Source organism: Phalacrocorax aristotelis, chromosome 2 (assembly GCF_949628215.1).
Source record: "Phalacrocorax aristotelis chromosome 2, bGulAri2.1, whole genome shotgun sequence".
NCBI classification, from domain to species: Eukaryota; Metazoa; Chordata; class Aves; order Suliformes; family Phalacrocoracidae; genus Phalacrocorax; species Phalacrocorax aristotelis.
The window spans coordinates 137,662,095-137,679,697 of record NC_134277.1 but is presented as its reverse complement, the minus strand read 5'-3'; positions in this window follow the sequence as shown (position 1 = coordinate 137,679,697).

Genomic DNA, 17,603 nt, shown 5'->3' with positions numbered 1-17,603 from the left:
TTTATGGAAAGGTGCAACCATGTAAATACCATAATGTTAAAACTACATGGTTTTATGTAGAGAGAAAGTGTTAGTTAAAGTATTCTCATTTTAAAGAGTCTCACTATAATTCTTTTCTCAAGGTATGAATCACAATAACGTATATCTAACTTGCATGAGCAAGATTAATTGGATCACTCTGTTATTTTCTTATTGTAGTACCTCTAGTTTGCTAATGTAAGTTAATGGTAACATTAATGGTATGCTGATGTCTATGAACTCACACAGTTGGTGATCAAAAACAATTAAGGTTTTTGATTTAAGCTGCTGGAGTAAGACTCAGGTTCTTTGTAACTACTGTGATAGATTGTCTAGTTCATCAATACTCAAACAGTAGAGAAGTGAAAGAAGAGATTAAAACAGGACAAGTTGCTGGAACATAAAAGAAAAGAGTTGGAGAAGAGTCTTTAGAAGTGGGGTATTTTTCAACTAGAAGTTAAAACACAAGTGTTTGTATTGCTGAAGGCAAGACAGGATTTAATATGTCTCTCTTAATAAGTGTTTTCCCAGAACAAAGTGTCCTTGAATAGTTGTGATTAAAAATCATTGTTTGTTACATATAATTTCTGCATGGAATTTTTCTTAATGTCAAGTGATTTCGAAAAATGATATTCTTCAAATGTTGTGGCTTAGAAGAGACCACAAAGAACAGGCCTGAAAGGAATGAGTTTTTGATTTTCAAAAGAAATCTATACGTGGAATGATGATGATGATGATGATTAATTTATTATTATAGTAGATCCTTTAAAGAAGAGAACCAGAGTAACACAGTGCTCTTAACATGTCATGAATTTGACAGTGTTTCCATTAAGTCAATGGTACATCTAGAAAGGAGGAACCTATCATAAAAAAGATTGAATTTGATATGGAAATCCTTATGGGTAGGAATAAGTTATTGAAAAGCACTTGTAGAAGTTTTTCTTTTTTACCCCCCCTACATTCTTTTGGGAAAAACTCCATAATTCGTATTTTCCAACTGGCCAGTTCCTGTACATTTGGTCATTCCCTGCCAGATCCCTGTCAAGAGGAACTGCAGTGTTCAGGCTTTTCTAAAAAAGCCGTGACTGCCTAATTCCTGCCAGACCATCACATATTGCCCCTTTGTCTTCTAAATCTAAATAGAATCTAACAGATAAAAGTAGGACAGAAAATAATATTAAAAAAGGTAGCTGTTAAACAGGTACAGCAGAAATCATAGAATCATAGAATCATTAAGGTTGGAAAAGACCTCTAGGATCATCAAGTCCATCTGTCAACTCAACAATACCATACCTCCTAAACCATGCCCTAAAGTGCCACGTCTACACAGCTTTTGAACCGCAGGGACAGTGACCCTACCACTTCCCTAGGAAGCTTGTTCCAATGCCTGACCATTTCTTTCAGTAGAGCAATGTTTCCTAATATCCAATCTAAACCTCCCATGACGCAGCTTGAGGCCATTTTGTTCCCATCCTATTGCTAGTGACTTGTGAGAAGAGACCAACACCCACCTCGCTACAACCTCCTTTCAGGTAGTTGTGGAGAGTGATAAGGTCTCCCCTCAGCCTCCTTTTCTCCAGGCTAAACAGCCCCAGTTCCCTCAACCTCTCCTCATAAGACTTGCTCTCCAGACCCTTCACCAACTTCATTGCCCTTCTCTGGACACGCTCCACACCTCAATGTCCTTGTTGTAGTGAGGGGTCCAAAACTGAACACAATATTTGAGGTGCGGCCTCACCAGTGCTGAGTACAGCGGCATGATCAGAGGCACTGCTGGCCACACTATTCCTGATACAAGCCAGGATGCTGTTGGCCTTCTTGGCCACCTGGGCACACTGCTGGCTCATGTTCAGCCGGCTGTCAACCAATACCCCCTGCACACGACTGATGAGCTCACTCAGGATGAACCGCTCCATAACCTTCCCTGGTACCGAGGTCAGGCTGACGGGCCTGTAGTTCCCTTGATCCTCCTTCTGGCCCTTCTTGTAGGTGGGGATCACATTGGCAAGCCTCCAGTCATCTGGGACCTCCCCTGTTAACCAGGAGTAATACTGATACCAGTACTCTCGGGTGGGTCCCATCCGGCCCCATAGACTTGTGGGTGCCCAGGTGGCTCAGCAAGTCGTAAACTGCTTCCTCTTGGACTATGGGTGGTTTATTCTGTGATCTGTCCCTGCCTTCCAGCTCCAGGGGCTGAATTCCCTGGGGATATCTGGTGTGACTGTTAAAGTCTGAGCCAAAGAAGGCATTAAGTACCTCAGTCTTTTCCTCTTCCTTGATGACGATGTTCCCCACCAGTAGAGGATGGAGATTGTTTCTCTTTTATTGTTTTTAATATATTTGTAAAATATTTTTTGTTATCATTGACATTAGCTTGGCTTTTGCGTTTTTAATTTTCTCTCTGCATCACCTAACAAGATCCCTGTATTCTTCTTGAGTTGTCTGACCCTCTTCTAAAAGTGGTAAACTCTCCTTTTTTTTCCTGTGTCTCAGCAAAAGTTCTCTGTCAGCCAGGTCAGTTGTCTTCCCTGCTGGTTCATCTTACGGCACATGGGGACAGCCTCCTCATGCACCTTTAAGACTTCCTTCTTGAAGTATGCCCAGCCTTCCTGCACTCCTTTGCCCTTCAGGACTGCCTCCCAAGGGACTCTCCCAACCAGTCCCTGAACAGGCCAAAGTTTGGCCTCCAGAAGTCCATGGTAGTGGTTCTGATGACGCCCCTCCTTACTATGAATGAAGTTTCCTTATTGTTACCTGGTGTGTTTAACATAAAGATTCAATCCCTTTTTTTTTTTATTTTATTCCATGCAGAATCCTGACCATAACAAAGCACACAGCAGTAATGCCACCAGGCAAAATGATTTGTGATGAACATTCAATCTGAAGGGAAAACGTGAAATTCTTCTGAATTATTGAGAAGGGCAGAGTGATCAAACATACTTTTTCAAGGAACTCCTATGACTTCTGTTCTACTTTCAGAGTCTCATTTTATTTCATCATGAATACTTTGCATTTATAAAATGTCTACCACTGTGGTATGTGAAGCCACAAAAACAGCAATTGGATTAAAACTGTGGAAAGTCTCAGGCAAATCAAAGAGTTTAAGTAACATGATTCATACACCCAAACTCAAAAGACTGTCCCTCAAGGAATAACATTATTTTAGCACTGAATTATTTATATAGTTTCTTTTTATTTCTGAATTTCACCTGTGTGTCCTGGGGGTGTTTGAGGCCATAGAGCATTAGATAAAGGCACCGGGTGGCTTTAGTCTTGCTATCAATACTGTTCTGGTCTGCTAAGCTGTGGGAGGTCTTCTGTGCCTTCTGCTTCCCCCATCTTCATTTTCTTCACCTCAAGTTGTCTCACAGTCCTCCCCTTCAGCCATTCACCGTTTAGTTCCCTCAATCAACACAATCTCCTCAACCACGTCTGCCCACCACCTATAGTGAGACACAGTCAATACACCGATGGCCTAATTCCTCTCTATGGGAGGAATGGAAGAGGAGGAGGAGGTCCAGTGGGTGATGGGGGGAATACAAAAGACACAACTGTCTGGTGCTGCAATTTTAGCCAGGGGATGAAAGTCCTTCGAACACAGGGAGTAGCACTGCAGAGAGATAAAAAGATCTGCATGCTCACTCACAGCTCCCAGAGCTTTGCTGAGCCCTCACCGTTCAGAGAAATATTGATGTAATATCATGATATTTTATGATATTGTACTTTTGGGTGTCAGTGTCATGAAAGATTCAGACAGTAACATCCAGATCTACTAACAACAAAAATGCTTATGAATCCCTCTAGTTCATTTGGCCCTGAAAACAAATGGTGTGCAAACATTTATGGCAATGATTCCCAAAACAAAGTTATCTCAGATACTGGCTACAGTATTTAAACTTGCTCATTGTGGAAGTGGGTACTCAGTGACTTCCAAACAGCAACTTGTTCAGTGCAGCTACAAGTCAGCATAATATCATTACTTTTTGTTTATTCAGATCCATTAATAAAATACAGAATATAGGAAAAGGAGGAATGTACTGTGAATTTAAGTAAGGTAGAGGAATGGAATCTATGTTGACCTCCTTGACACTAGGCTTTTTTCAAGCAATTTTTACAATAGCTGTTAACTTCATTTCCTTAAAAGTTGAGTCAATGGGAATAACTGCACAAAAATCGGAGAGCAAAGCTGAGCCTTAAGTGCAAGGATATATTTTTAACAAATGGCAACTACAAATGCAAAATAAATATTGAAATTAATTTGATATTAGAAGTCTATGTTAAACAGATGTTGCTGTATAATCAGGAAACATGAGAGAAAAAAGATGAAAATTCATTTCAACATGCCTAATGCAGCAAAGCTTAGAAGAAATCCACACCAACTCACTCACAAGAACCAAAGAAAACAATTGGTCTTTCCAGGTATGTCAGCTGTTTTGTACACTTGTTAATTATCTTGTTTTACAAATGCAAAGATTAACAGTTGTATTTTTCTAAAGTTCTGATGGATTTCATTGTATTTGGTAAAATCCTTCTCTCTGCATAAAGCTGAAATACCCTCCACCTACATTTGTTCCTCGCTTTTGTTATATATTTATTTACTTACGTGATTTCCAGTTTGAACTCTGGGAAGGTAATTAAGGGCATGACCACAGGACTGGAAACGCATCCTTCTGTAGTGCACTTCCTACCATAGTATTTGTGATTTATTTACTGCAGGGGGTGAGGGGAGCATATGGAGATTCTAGAATCTTACAAAGAGCTCCTGTCTTGCAAAAACACACTTGGGGCATTACATTAAAATTAAACTTAAAATTTTTAGTTTGGGGAAAGTTATTCCCAGAAATCTCTTGCCTACAGTCAGTAGAACTCCAATGGCAGAATTATTTTCTGCTATAACTCATTTCATCTTGCTGACTATCCTGTGGCAGGCACATCCAGGCTTCCCCACTGGAAACATATTCCCTTGTATACAGGGAACACTCCATAACAAATAAAAAAGTAAGAAATTCTTGAGTCAGTGCTTCTAGACATTTCAGAATATTTTCTCAGGGTGTTCAGAAGACGGGAGGAGTAAAGCAGTAGTAAACATCATCATGTTAAAAATTCCTTTCTGGAGCAAAGGACAGGGAAATTTCAGTTCAGTTCACTGTTTGCAATCAAACCTGGGAAATGCAGGTCATTATTCTTAAATTCAATTTCTGTTAGAAGGCTAAAGCACAAAGCAGGTTCATTTTGGCTGAAATCTGCACATTTAGGAGGTATCTTCTATGTATATTCATATGTTTTATTTCTTCAAGCCTTAGGTAATGAATTACTAATTTCATTACTGTGATAAAAACATTTCAGAGAAAGCATCGGCTGAAATACATTTTTCTATGACTTTCCATAACAGCCTTTGCTACCCTTTTATAGATCAGTTGCATGGTGATATTGACAAATTTTAAAATAATCTTATGGTGAAGAAAATTCCCCCAAGCCACAACTTTTGTATACTAATCCTATTGTTTTCTGGGCAGAAATTAAGAAGGCAATAATAAATTGAGTACAGAATTCTGAATTAAATTTGATAAAAAGTCAATCTAGAACATCAAAGCACTAAATGTTTATTCCAATAACTTCAGGTGGAGAATACAACTTCACACACACGAAGTTTTTGCTGTGCTTATTTCACATTTCACTCATTTGACAGAATTTTTTTCTTCTTTTCAGTTACGGTTTGCTGTTCTGCAAGTTTCCTGTTTCCCTTAATTGCTACACTGGATTTTAAGTACAAAAAAGTTAGAATGGCTATGCTGCAACAGATTAAAAGCCTATCTAGCTTCATATTATTTCTGAAAGTCGTCAAAAGCAAGTGTAAAGGTAAGAGTATAAGAACATAATACCTGGGCAAGAATATATCATACTCTCTCTTACAACACACTTCTAACCTCTCTCTAAGCACTTTCATCTCAAGAACTTCCAGAACTGAATATACTTTCTGTCTATTTAGTAGCCCTCAACAGATCTCCATGAACAAGTCAGGCCTTGCCTTGAGCTTATGTAAACTTTTAACACCCTTTCACAAAATGTTTTGTAGCTCAGCTACCTTTTGCATGAAGAACCACATCCTGGTGTTTATTTTGATTTTAATTATCATCCTTATATTGTCTTCCAGACCCCCTCATAGTACGGTCTTAGGATACCAGATGGTCCCTGGGATTTTTTGCAACAATTGCCTCGAAAACTTACACTTCATTTGAAACTGGTATTGGCCAGAGTGCCAATAAGTACCATGGAAGTTTACAGAGTACTTCAACCTGGATCTTATAAAACTGCTTACATGGAGAGGTCTGGTAGCTGTTATTTTTGTTACAGGAACTGTCTGATAACATTCAAAGAAATCCAGGAGTAGCTGAATTTACTCTGGCATTAATAGCTGTAAATTTATTCTTACATCCTCCTTCATTCGTAAAAAGCTGGGTGTATATACTAGACTGCTTCACTGGTGAAATCTCCAGGTCTTTTCTTGCCTCCTTTGCCACACATTCATCTATCCTTCTAATGTTTTATTCCTCTTATCTGTTTCATCTTGTTATAAGGCCTGGAAGATGTGAGTGAGAACATGCTTTAGTTTAGTCCATTGCAATTCTGACTCTGCTCATTTCTGGACCAGTGCGGAGTCACTTTCCATATAGGACCCAGACTGTCTTTCAGAACAGATAATGTGATCATAAGAAATCTTCAAGCAGATCTCTCTTAATTTAATACAGTTTGGCAGTCTGTGGGAAGTCCCTGATTTGTTCTAAACCTACTCCTTAACTTGAAGAAAAATCTGTTGTACATTAACTACTTCTTTTCTGGATCTTTGGGAAGAATGTGGGAAGAAATTATCTTTATAGGATGGGAAAAGTTAAATTAATTTTCTTGTTCGGTTATCTTTTGTTGTGGGAGTTAAAATTAAATTTTTGGTTTTATAATTAATACATGATGCTTGTTAACTATATGGCAAGGATGCCTAGAGCTTCAGATAAGAGCTTTTGAATATTATGTACAAATCAAAAGCAAACAAACTAATCAAATTAAACAAAACCAAGGAAGTAAGGCCCTTGCAGAGGACTAGAAGCAAAACAAGCTTTATTTCCTCTAAAACTAGCTTCTGGATTATGTGGAAGTTATTTTTTCCTGCTTTTAAGTATGAAACCTGAGAGTAACTAATATGCGAATCAAAAGCCAGGAACCAAAGCTAACCTCGTATTTTAACTTGGGGATATTTCCAAGATTTCTGTCAGAGACAACAGGGAGATTACCTCAGAATATCTGAATGGATTTAATTTATTTAGCTTCTCAGTATTGGTAAGCCACACTGCTCTGATCTGCTGAAGCAGAAAGGAAACATGTAGGCAGGACACTGGTAGGGCTCTTAACAAAACCCCAGGAGATTTCCTTGTTTTCCCAGGTCTGCTGGGAAATGCTGACTCATTCAGGGCAAGCTACTTCTCTGGGCATCTCAGGTTTCCCTAGGTATGAGGTAGGACTTAGGATAGGTAGGATAGGTAGGATATTAGAGGTGGCAGATCTGTTTTAAAAAATACTAAATTCACCAAAAATATGCAGATTCAGAGGACTCAAACTACTCACAAGCCTTGGGAGAATTTAGCTAAGTCTCAGCCAAAAAAAAATTTTACATTATAAAAAATAAAACAATGTATTATAAAAAAAATAAAACGCTATAGCTCAGCAAATGATTGCAACCTAAAATAAAGAAGGCATAGCATGCTTGCATTTACAATGAAATTGTAGATTTGTTTGACACAAAAATTAATCAGTTATGCTTTGTTTTACTGTTCAGGGTCACTCACCTCCTCTTCCCCTAATTTTTGGTTCAGCAATTATACAAAAACATCTGTTATTGCCTGAACTCTAACTAAATTATTTTGCGAAGAAGGTAAATATTGAGGGTTTTTTAATAATCATTTGCATAGGAAATGAATTTATTACTGTTACTGCCTCTGACTGAACTGGAACTGGGAACAGACTTTATGGCCTGAGTGTGGGAGAGTGGGGAATGAAATGCCTCTGTCTCAGCGGGGTTCTTTATCTCCCCACTCTATGAGATTTCAGGTCAGAAGATTCTCAAGGCTTAACTAAAGTTTTCACTAAAATTTAGAAGGCGGCTTTGGTTGCAGGAAATTTAAGAATATTAGGTCCTTTTTTGGAATGTGAGTTGACCTTTTAAGCATGTAGGGCTTTGAGGACCCCACACAGGAAAGTATGTATAGGGGTAAGATGGCAGCCCAAGTAAGAAGGTCTATTCACTGATTAAGAACTTGAAATGTATTGTCATGTTGTCTCAGGTTTTTTTCTTCCTAACTACTCATTTATTAGTTTCAGTGCATTAACATTTGCAGAGACTGAAATGAGTTATTGAAGAAATAACACTGCATGAACTAAATCCTGAAATCCTATTCAATTTTATGCAGACGGAACTCCTACACTAGCATGATTTTTATACAGTATCTGCACTTTGACAGCAATAGATTTGCCGTATCTGTTGATAATAGCTTTTAGTAAGCTTAGAGTTGTCATTGTTCTAGAAGTATGTATTACTCATTAAGAATCTTTGAACTGTTAAGCTACTTTTTATCTCATAGCTTAATTTAAAAATTCTTTGAACGTGTTCAGTTATTTACTTTTATCCAGGAAGGGAAGCATTTCTTACACAAAGTAAAATGTTCTTATAAATATCTATTAATTTCCTTGGAGAATCATGGTTGCTCACAGACTTCTGTTCCTTTGATTTTCTCCTTGTATGATTTAGAGTATGCTTCTTTCCTTACTATTAAAAATGATCAGTGTGGTTGGAACCATTATTTTTCTATGCAGCAGCAGAAAATGTTCTCTACTTTTCTTCAGGACTTAAGTTCATTTATTGCATTGCTTAATATTTACAAGGCAGTAGCAACTCTAAGTAATCATTACAAATCAATTGATAACATTGCACAGTAGGTTTTTGGAGTATGGAAGTGAACTCCATCAGAGAAGGGTGATAAATCAATAAAAGTCTATGGTTGTTTTGTGAAATTTTTAGAATTATCTCACTGCAAATAGCTAGAATATAAATTTCTAACTACAATGACAAAATAATATAATGTAAATTTATGGACATGTAATTTCAGTGTCAGATTACAAAGAAAAATAGTGCTGTCTGACACCTATAAAGACAACATCACAAGTGCAAAGCATGTTTAGTGTATCTATACTGAGTGCATTTTATAATCACTGACAGTTTAGACTGAAACAGAAATGGATTACGTCATCTCTGAAGCAAGAACTGCAGCATGGATCATCAGGTGGGCAAAGGCAGTCCCACATAAGTGGAAAAAACACTGAAAAAGACTTCAGAATAAATTTTCTAAGATACCAGAGAAGAATTCTAGAACAACACACTGTACCCAGTCCAGTTAATTTACAATTGTCATCACATATTGAGAGAAGCAGTAATGGAAAACCGGAGGAATAATATCTAAGACCTTCTGACATCTCCTCAGAATCCCGTGCCCATTTCTCAGACTATCAGGAATTCACCTGATAATATACAGACATCCTATTCTGAGCCAGTCGCCATAGACTCCTCCTGTAACTGATAAAGATCTTACTGATAAGATCAGTGTAGCCTTAGGCACAATTAGTAACATTTTTGGATGACCTTCCAAAAGTCTACCGAATTGTGGCTATTTCCACTTTGGGTGGTAAGAATGAGCTTGGCGTGTGCACCTCAAAAGTTAGATGAATCCACCTACATTATTGTCTGGGCTTTCCTCCAGACTCTATGAATTGTTTCTTAGGGAGCATGTTACTAAGCCACAGATATCAACAAAAGCATTTTCATTGACTTTTGAGACATTGTGAAAATTCTATAGCCTCTAATCTTAAAACAACCTTAAATCCAACAGTTAAGTTACATACATTTTGTATTACTCATCCCAATTTAAGTATTAACAACTGTCTCTTTCTAGGAGGCACTGAGTCTTGGCAGGGCTGATGAAAGTTTTGGTGCTTGAGAACTTGGGAGCAAGTGTGATTATTAAGGAAATCTTTGGGGAAATACAGTAAAGAACACAAGAAGTGTGTTTACTTTACACACAGTTAAAGCAGAAGTGTATTTGTGGCAAATATGAATTGCCCTTCATGTTATAAATGCATATCCTATGTCTGTTTACCATTTGTTTAGTATTAACATCCAACAACCGAAGTAACATAACTTGCATCATTTTCATGTAATTGAAAGGGAAGATTAAGATTCAAATGTTGTCTGGACGTGAAACAAAAAATGCAGGATTAAAACTTAGATCTTTATCTTTATTAAAGCTGAAGTACTTCTAAACTAATGTATTTCTATTGTCATGCTGTTGTATTTACAAACATTGACACTTTTACTATTGTCTATATTTACTATATTTAGTTATCCATACGAAGAGACACATTACCAAGAAAATCTCAGTTTACTTATTACAGACTATAAGGAGAGCAGACATACATACCAACAAATATATTCACTGCTATGTTCAAAGCCCTCTTTGAAAATAAAAGGTTATTTTATATGATTTCTATAGTACATTGTTGGCATGATCATTTCCATGATACACTAAGCTGTTTTTTTGGTATTTTGTCTTTATTGGACACCCTTATATATTTAATTAACACAGAAATTGGTTTTTAACTTTTCTAAAGAGGATTCAGGAATGTTGAGGAAATAATGAGATTAATTTAGTCACCTTCTGTTTTGCAGAAGAGAGATGGTTTATGTATTTAATTGTTGTGTAGTCTCTCTCCTTAACTTGCTAAATTAGGAGGCCTTGAAGTTCAAATATTTTGCAGAAAATATGGATAGGTCTTCTGTTGTCTCAGAAAGAGCTTACTGGTGTTAAGAGATCATTCTTTTTCTTTTCTCTGAATTTCAAAACATTTTTTCAAATATCTTAATGTATTGATTGTAACACATTTTAGAAGGTCAATCAGAAAAATATCACAGAATCACAGAAGCACAGAATGGTGGGGGCTGGAAGGAACCTCTGGAGATCATCTAGTCCAACACCCCTGCTTGAGCAGGCACACCCAGAGCAGGGGGCACAGGAACGCATCCAGGCGGGGTTTGAATGTCTCCAGGGAAGGAGACTCCACAGCCTCCCTGGGCAGCCTGTGCCACTGCTCTGGCACCCTCACAGGAAAGAAGTTTTTTCTCATATTGAGGTGGAACTTCCTGTGTTCCAACTTGTGCCCCTTGTCCTGTCATTGGGCACCACTGAAAAGGGTCTGGCACAGTCCTCTTGACACCCACCCTTCAGGTATTTATAAGTATTGATGAGAATCTTCTTATTGATGAGAAGCCCTTCAGTCTTCTCTTCCTCGGGCTGAACAAACCCAAGTCTCTCAGCCTTTCCTTATAAGGGAGATGTTCCAGTTCCCTGATCATCTTTGTAGTTCTCTGCTTGTCTCGCTCAAGCAGTTCCACATCCTTCTTAAACGGGGGTCCCAAAACTGGACACAATACTCTAAATGTGGTCTTACTAGAGCAGAATAGAGGGGGAGGATAACCTCCCTCGACCTGCTGGCCACACTCCTTTTAATGCATCCCAGGATACTGTTGGCCACCTTGGCCACAGGGGCACATCATGTTAAAGAAATAAATATTTTGTAAAATTAAATACAGAGCTTTCACTGATCCATTTCAAAAATTGTTTCACATTTTTGCTTATGGACTCTGGAACTTACTTTTTTGAAAGAAGGAGCACTTTGTGAAATCTGTATATCACTGTGCCCTTTATTGGCATCTCATCCTGTCATGATAGGTCCGGCATGAGACAGGTGACACTGACGCATCCTAAGTTTTGCAAGACACTAGTTTCCTATTAATGTTTAATGTTTGTCTGGCACTGTGGCCCTGAATAGTTGAGTTGGCTAAGAATATCATATAATCTCTGAGCACAACCTCTGAAAATCTGCATTTCTATCTTATTGGGGGACAACAACCCTAACAAACTAACAAAAAAAACAAAACACAAGAAAAGAGAAAGACAACTTTTGGAACCCATTTTCCAACCCTTGATCTGAAAAGTAAATGCATAAACCCCTAAGTAAAGTCTTAAGTATCTCAGCTAGCTGGAAGATATTTTTTCTTTTGGACAGAGGACATTACCAAAAGTCAAACAATTTGTGAAAAAGTTTATCTTGCAACAATTTAGAAACATATATTATAAAAGAACAAATCCAAAACTGGAATCCAGCATTTTTAAACTAGAAATTTAGTTTTATTCTTAACATGGAAAATTGGAAAGTCAAAAATAAAAAAAAAAGGGGCCTCTGTAAAGCTATAATAAATTAGAAGTAGCCACACTGAATAAATTACGACCTTGAGGCATACTGCACATGCTTCGTATATTTGGTTTATTTTTTACTAGGACTTTGCACCTCATTTACAAGAGATATTTTTTTATTTTAATTTTTCAGACCTTGAAAAATCTAAAAGCAGCTCTGCAGTGCTTCCATGAGGTTCCACGGAACACAAGTGAGGTATTTGCTAAAGGGAATGAAACCCATAACTCCTACTGCCTAAAAGTTGGGAAGTTATTAAAATTGAATGCCAGCCAAGAGATATTTCTTAAAAACTGTAATTCTGGGGAACAATATTATCAGTTCATATTCTGAGAAATCACTCTATTATATGCTATAGGAGGAGATAAATAACTTTGTGGGAAAAGGCTTCCTGAACACACAAATGGCTTGAGAACTTCTGTATCATAGTAAAGAGGGATGTGTTCAGCTTTCAGAAGAGAAGCATGAAAATTTCACACTTATCTAATATTTGAAGAATATTTGGGGTTCTGGGACATATTCTTTTCTTTCATATTATTATTTAGATTTCCAGTCTGGCATAATGGTCTACACAGCTGCCACAGAGTCAGAAATAAATAAGGCAAAACAAAATGGATTAATAAAATGGCAGGTGTTTTTTTTTTTTGGTAATGTCCTTTGAATTTGGGATAAGGATGGAATATTGCATTTCTTACATTACTTACAACTATAGACAGCCCTAAATGAGAATTCTAGACATGATTTCCCCCAAATTTTAAAAAGTTAGACTGAGATGGGAACCTTGTGGCTGTAGCCCCCAGTACTAATGTGTGTCCAGTTAGTGTTATATGCTATCTACAACATGACACAGTCTTAAAACACTTCAGTATTTTATTCAAAATGCATAAGAAGATCATCTCCCCCTTATGTTTTCCACCTCTGCTCTAGTGGGACTGAACTTCTTTTGGCTTGTTGTTGCTGTTCTGGGAAGCCTGTCTGAAGGAATATGCTTTGTGTATTGCTCTGTGCTGCAGCTGTTCACAATCATACTGCTCAAAGCCATTCCTGAGACTGCTGACTATTTAAAAGTTGTGTATTTATAAGTCTGTGTTTGCTACTGAAGCAGCCATGGGATGCTGTGGTATGTAAGGAAGGGCAGACCTGGAGATAATTTCAGACAATCACAGTGAGAAGAAGGGTGAAACCTTGCAGCTGATTTTCACAGAATCTCAGAATCACAGAATGGCAGGCATTGGAAGGGACCTCTGGAGATCATCTTGTCCAACACCCCTGCTTGAACAGGGACACCTAGAGCAGCGGGGCACAGGACCATGTCCAGGTGGATTTGAATATTTCCAGGGAAGGAGACTCCACAACCTCCCTGGGCAGCTGGTTCCACTGCTCTGTCACCCTCACAGGAAATAAGTTTTTTCTCATATTGAGGTGGAATATCCTGTGTTCCAACTTGTGCCCATTGTCCTGTCATTGGGCACCACTGAAAAGAGTCTGGCCCCATCCTCTTGACACCCACCCTACAGATATTTTATAAGTGTTGATAAGATCCCCCCTCAGTCTTCTCTTCTCCAGGCTGAACAAACCCAAATCTCTCAGCCTTTCCTCATAAGGGAGACGCTCCAGCCCCCTGATCATCTTGGTAGCTCTCCACTGGACTTGCTCGAGCAGTTCCCTGTCCTTCTTGAAGTGGGGGGCCCAGAACCGAGCACAGTACTCCAGATGTGGCCTCACTAGGGTGGAGTAGAAGGAGAAGATAACCTCTCTCGATCTGCTGGCCACACTCCTTTTTATGCATCCCAGGATACTGTTGGCCACCTTGGCCACAGGGGCACATTGCTGGCTCAGGGTCAGCTTGTTGTCCACCAGCACTCCCAGGTCCTTCTCAACAAACTGCTTTCCGGCAGGTAATTTCCTTTATTTTTTTTTCAAGAAGAGGGTAAAGACTGGAGCTAATCTATTTTTTGTTGTATATTTATATTCTGATACATCTGTAGCTACTCAGAGTCAATGAATCAACTCATTTTCGGCCTTGATTTTGCAACTCATATGTGTGTGGATGACATTGCAAATTCCCACATGCCAGAAAAAAAATTTACACAAATACAAGCTGTGAATTTTTATTTTGAATTTATGACACAATATGATAGTTCTTTAGCTAATAGATGTTTTATTATAATCTGTGGTTATTTGAATGACCTCATTTGCTAACAATTTCTCATATTCTAGAAAGTGTTCTTTTCCCTGTGTTCTTTTCCCTATGACTTTCACACTCCCTGTCCATTTTGAAATGTATATTGTTGTTTCTTCAGCTCATACTTTCTAATAGTTTCCGAGACTCAGATAGGTTTCAATATATTAACATTTTTTTATCTTAATGGAGATATGGAAATGCTATATTAAGCAGTGACTCATTCCTGATTTTTCAGAAGAGACCTATAATGTATTTCATATACCTGGATGAGGTAGAAAACCATTAATTTTGCTTTCTTTCATTTGTCTCAAATGAAACATCATACCTATTCCAGATTCCTTTCTGTTCTTAGAGATATTGATAGATACTCTTAAACTGTATGATTCTGCTTTCAGATTTAACAGTTTTAATGATAAACAAAACAATGTTGATAAAGTAGACTGCAGTGCAAGGATAGACAGAAATGGCTTATTAAGTATACACAATTTGATACTCAAACATTCTGCATTTCTATAGTGGATCATCACAAAAACACTGCATACATTTCTTATCTTTTAAAAATGGAGAATTTCTGTATCAAACACTGGAAGGTGCTGAAAGTAGATAATATTGAATATATTGAGATCCTAAATACCTAGAAAAAACAGATAAATTTTAATTTTATTTTTCTCTAGATGTGAGCTTTTAATACTTACTTATTTGTATAGATTTTTTTTTATATCTATGATGAAATGCCTGCATAAAAATATATTTTTACTATGTTACATTTCAACTTCAGAGGTTATGTACACCATATCTTAGCTGTGACCAAACTGCCATGGGTACGTGCAAGGACATGAAAACTAAAATAACCTATTTATATGCAAGGGAATTCTGCTATTACATTCTATATAGATACAGTAATAGTATACAACATTACTACACTTCCTCATCTGGCACTTTTTAAGACAATAGAGACTCATTGTTGGATGTTCTATCAGAATTCAAGACTCCCAGTTACAGAAATCTGTTTTCTAACTGGGTAACTGGTTCCGAATTAAGAGTCTGTTGATGGACAGTGCTTTTACAGCCCTCCAGATAGGAGTCAATGCAAAGCCTTTTAATTTTTGGCATGAGATGCATGATGCAGCAGCAACAGGTCTGATCTATTTGGCACTGTTATGCTGAAATCTCTGGTTGTTTTTCTCCCTCAAACTTTTATTTCCTCATTTGTCTGTTGCCTTTTTGGAGCAACTGATGTTTTCTTTTGTGCTTGTCTAGTATTGTCCACAGTGGTGTTTTGGTTTCTCACTGAGGTGGTAGATGTTACAGCAGCGAACAGCAATGAAATCTCAAAGACTATTCTACCATCTGGAGCTTATTAGAGCTCAGTATCATTCTTCCCACAAGTGCACTGTATCAGTTTGTGAAGTTGGTTACAGCAGTCCAAACCCACCTGCAGATGCCCATGCAAACATGAGATTACTTTAACATGTGTAACTAATAACATGAAGAAAAATTGCATGTTGCTCTGACTTGCCTAAATAGAGAACAATAAAACAAAAAGGCTGGCTGTGTTGTCTGGAGTTCCATGTAGTCTGTGAATTAGTTAATAATTTTTGATTTTTCACTGTAATTATTGATCTGTGGGGATCTATTTCCCATGCTGTTCTCAGTTCAGTTCATATGGGATTAGTTCTTAGTCCTGTTTTCTTTACTTGTTTTGTATAAGACTAAATGGTCTAAACCACTGTTTTAAATCCAGCTCTTAAATGATATTGATATTGTCCCCGTTTTCTAGGATTATCCTGTTCTTTGCCCAATCCTTTTTATTTCTTGGAAATAAAAGCATATTCATCAAAAACATTTCAGTGGAAGAGGGTAGAATCTCAGTTATATTAATGCCATGTGAATCACAAGATTTATCTTATTTTGCATTACATTTCCTAGGAAAACATGAAGCTGTCTGATAAGGAGTCTGGAGATGTACCCAAATTGTGTAATTTATATAGCATATTTACAATGAAATTTCTATGGATTAAACCACATGGTATATTACTCTTTGCTAATTTCGATTTCTAATTTTTTCATTAGACAAAAGAATGCAGTGTTGATTGCTATATAATGGCATTGACTGGCATTCGACTCATAATTTTGGCAACTAGTCTGAACTAGGTAGCCACTTTCGGAAGAAGTGAACTACCCTCAGATGAAAGTCCTTAGCCCTCTTTCTCAACCAGAGTGGTAGCCAAGGTAGCAAACTTTCTCTACACACCTAATTTGCAGTTGGATAATGTTGGGGTAACAGAACCAGAACTGCTACAAGACTGCTTTTAAAATTTCTGTACAACAGCACAAATTTTAAACAACAACAGTTTAAAAGATATAACTGCCTGAAAAAGGACTGTCCAAGAGCTAATTGTGATGACATCTTTAAAACACCTCTGCCAGGATGACAATTCCATCTTGTGGAACCATTTGCATTTTTAAAACTTGCTTTTGTTACATGCAGGAATATAGAGAAGTTGTTTTCAAACTTTTCAAAACACCTGAGTTTTTACATGTGGAAAATATATGTAAGCCTGTTTTTTTAAAGGGTATGTTCAAGGCTCTCACACATTCCAATCCATAAATTCATTTGTCTAGGATTCAAAAGCCTCTTTCACACAGAATATTCCTATGAAACCTTATCAAAATGATATATTAACAATGTAGCAGAAGAGCTCTTCTGTCCCAAAGTACATATTTGGAGGGAAAAACCCCACCTATTAGACAGCTCTAGTCATAAAGCATTTTAGAATGATTGACCCTTCAGATTAACAGGACCTGTGATATTGTCATGGATCAGTGTTCTAGCTGATACATTAGAGAAGATGCTAATGAAAGATGTGTTACAGATCATCAATTTGGAAGACAGAACAAGATGAGCAGCTCTTTAAATTTCTATCCGTATTAGATACAGAGTTATATATTTTATATTTTATCCTAGATAGCTCAAATGTTAAGCCTCTATTAGCTATCGAAACTATATTTGAATTTTCTAAAAAATGAAACAACAAAGTGTAGCAAT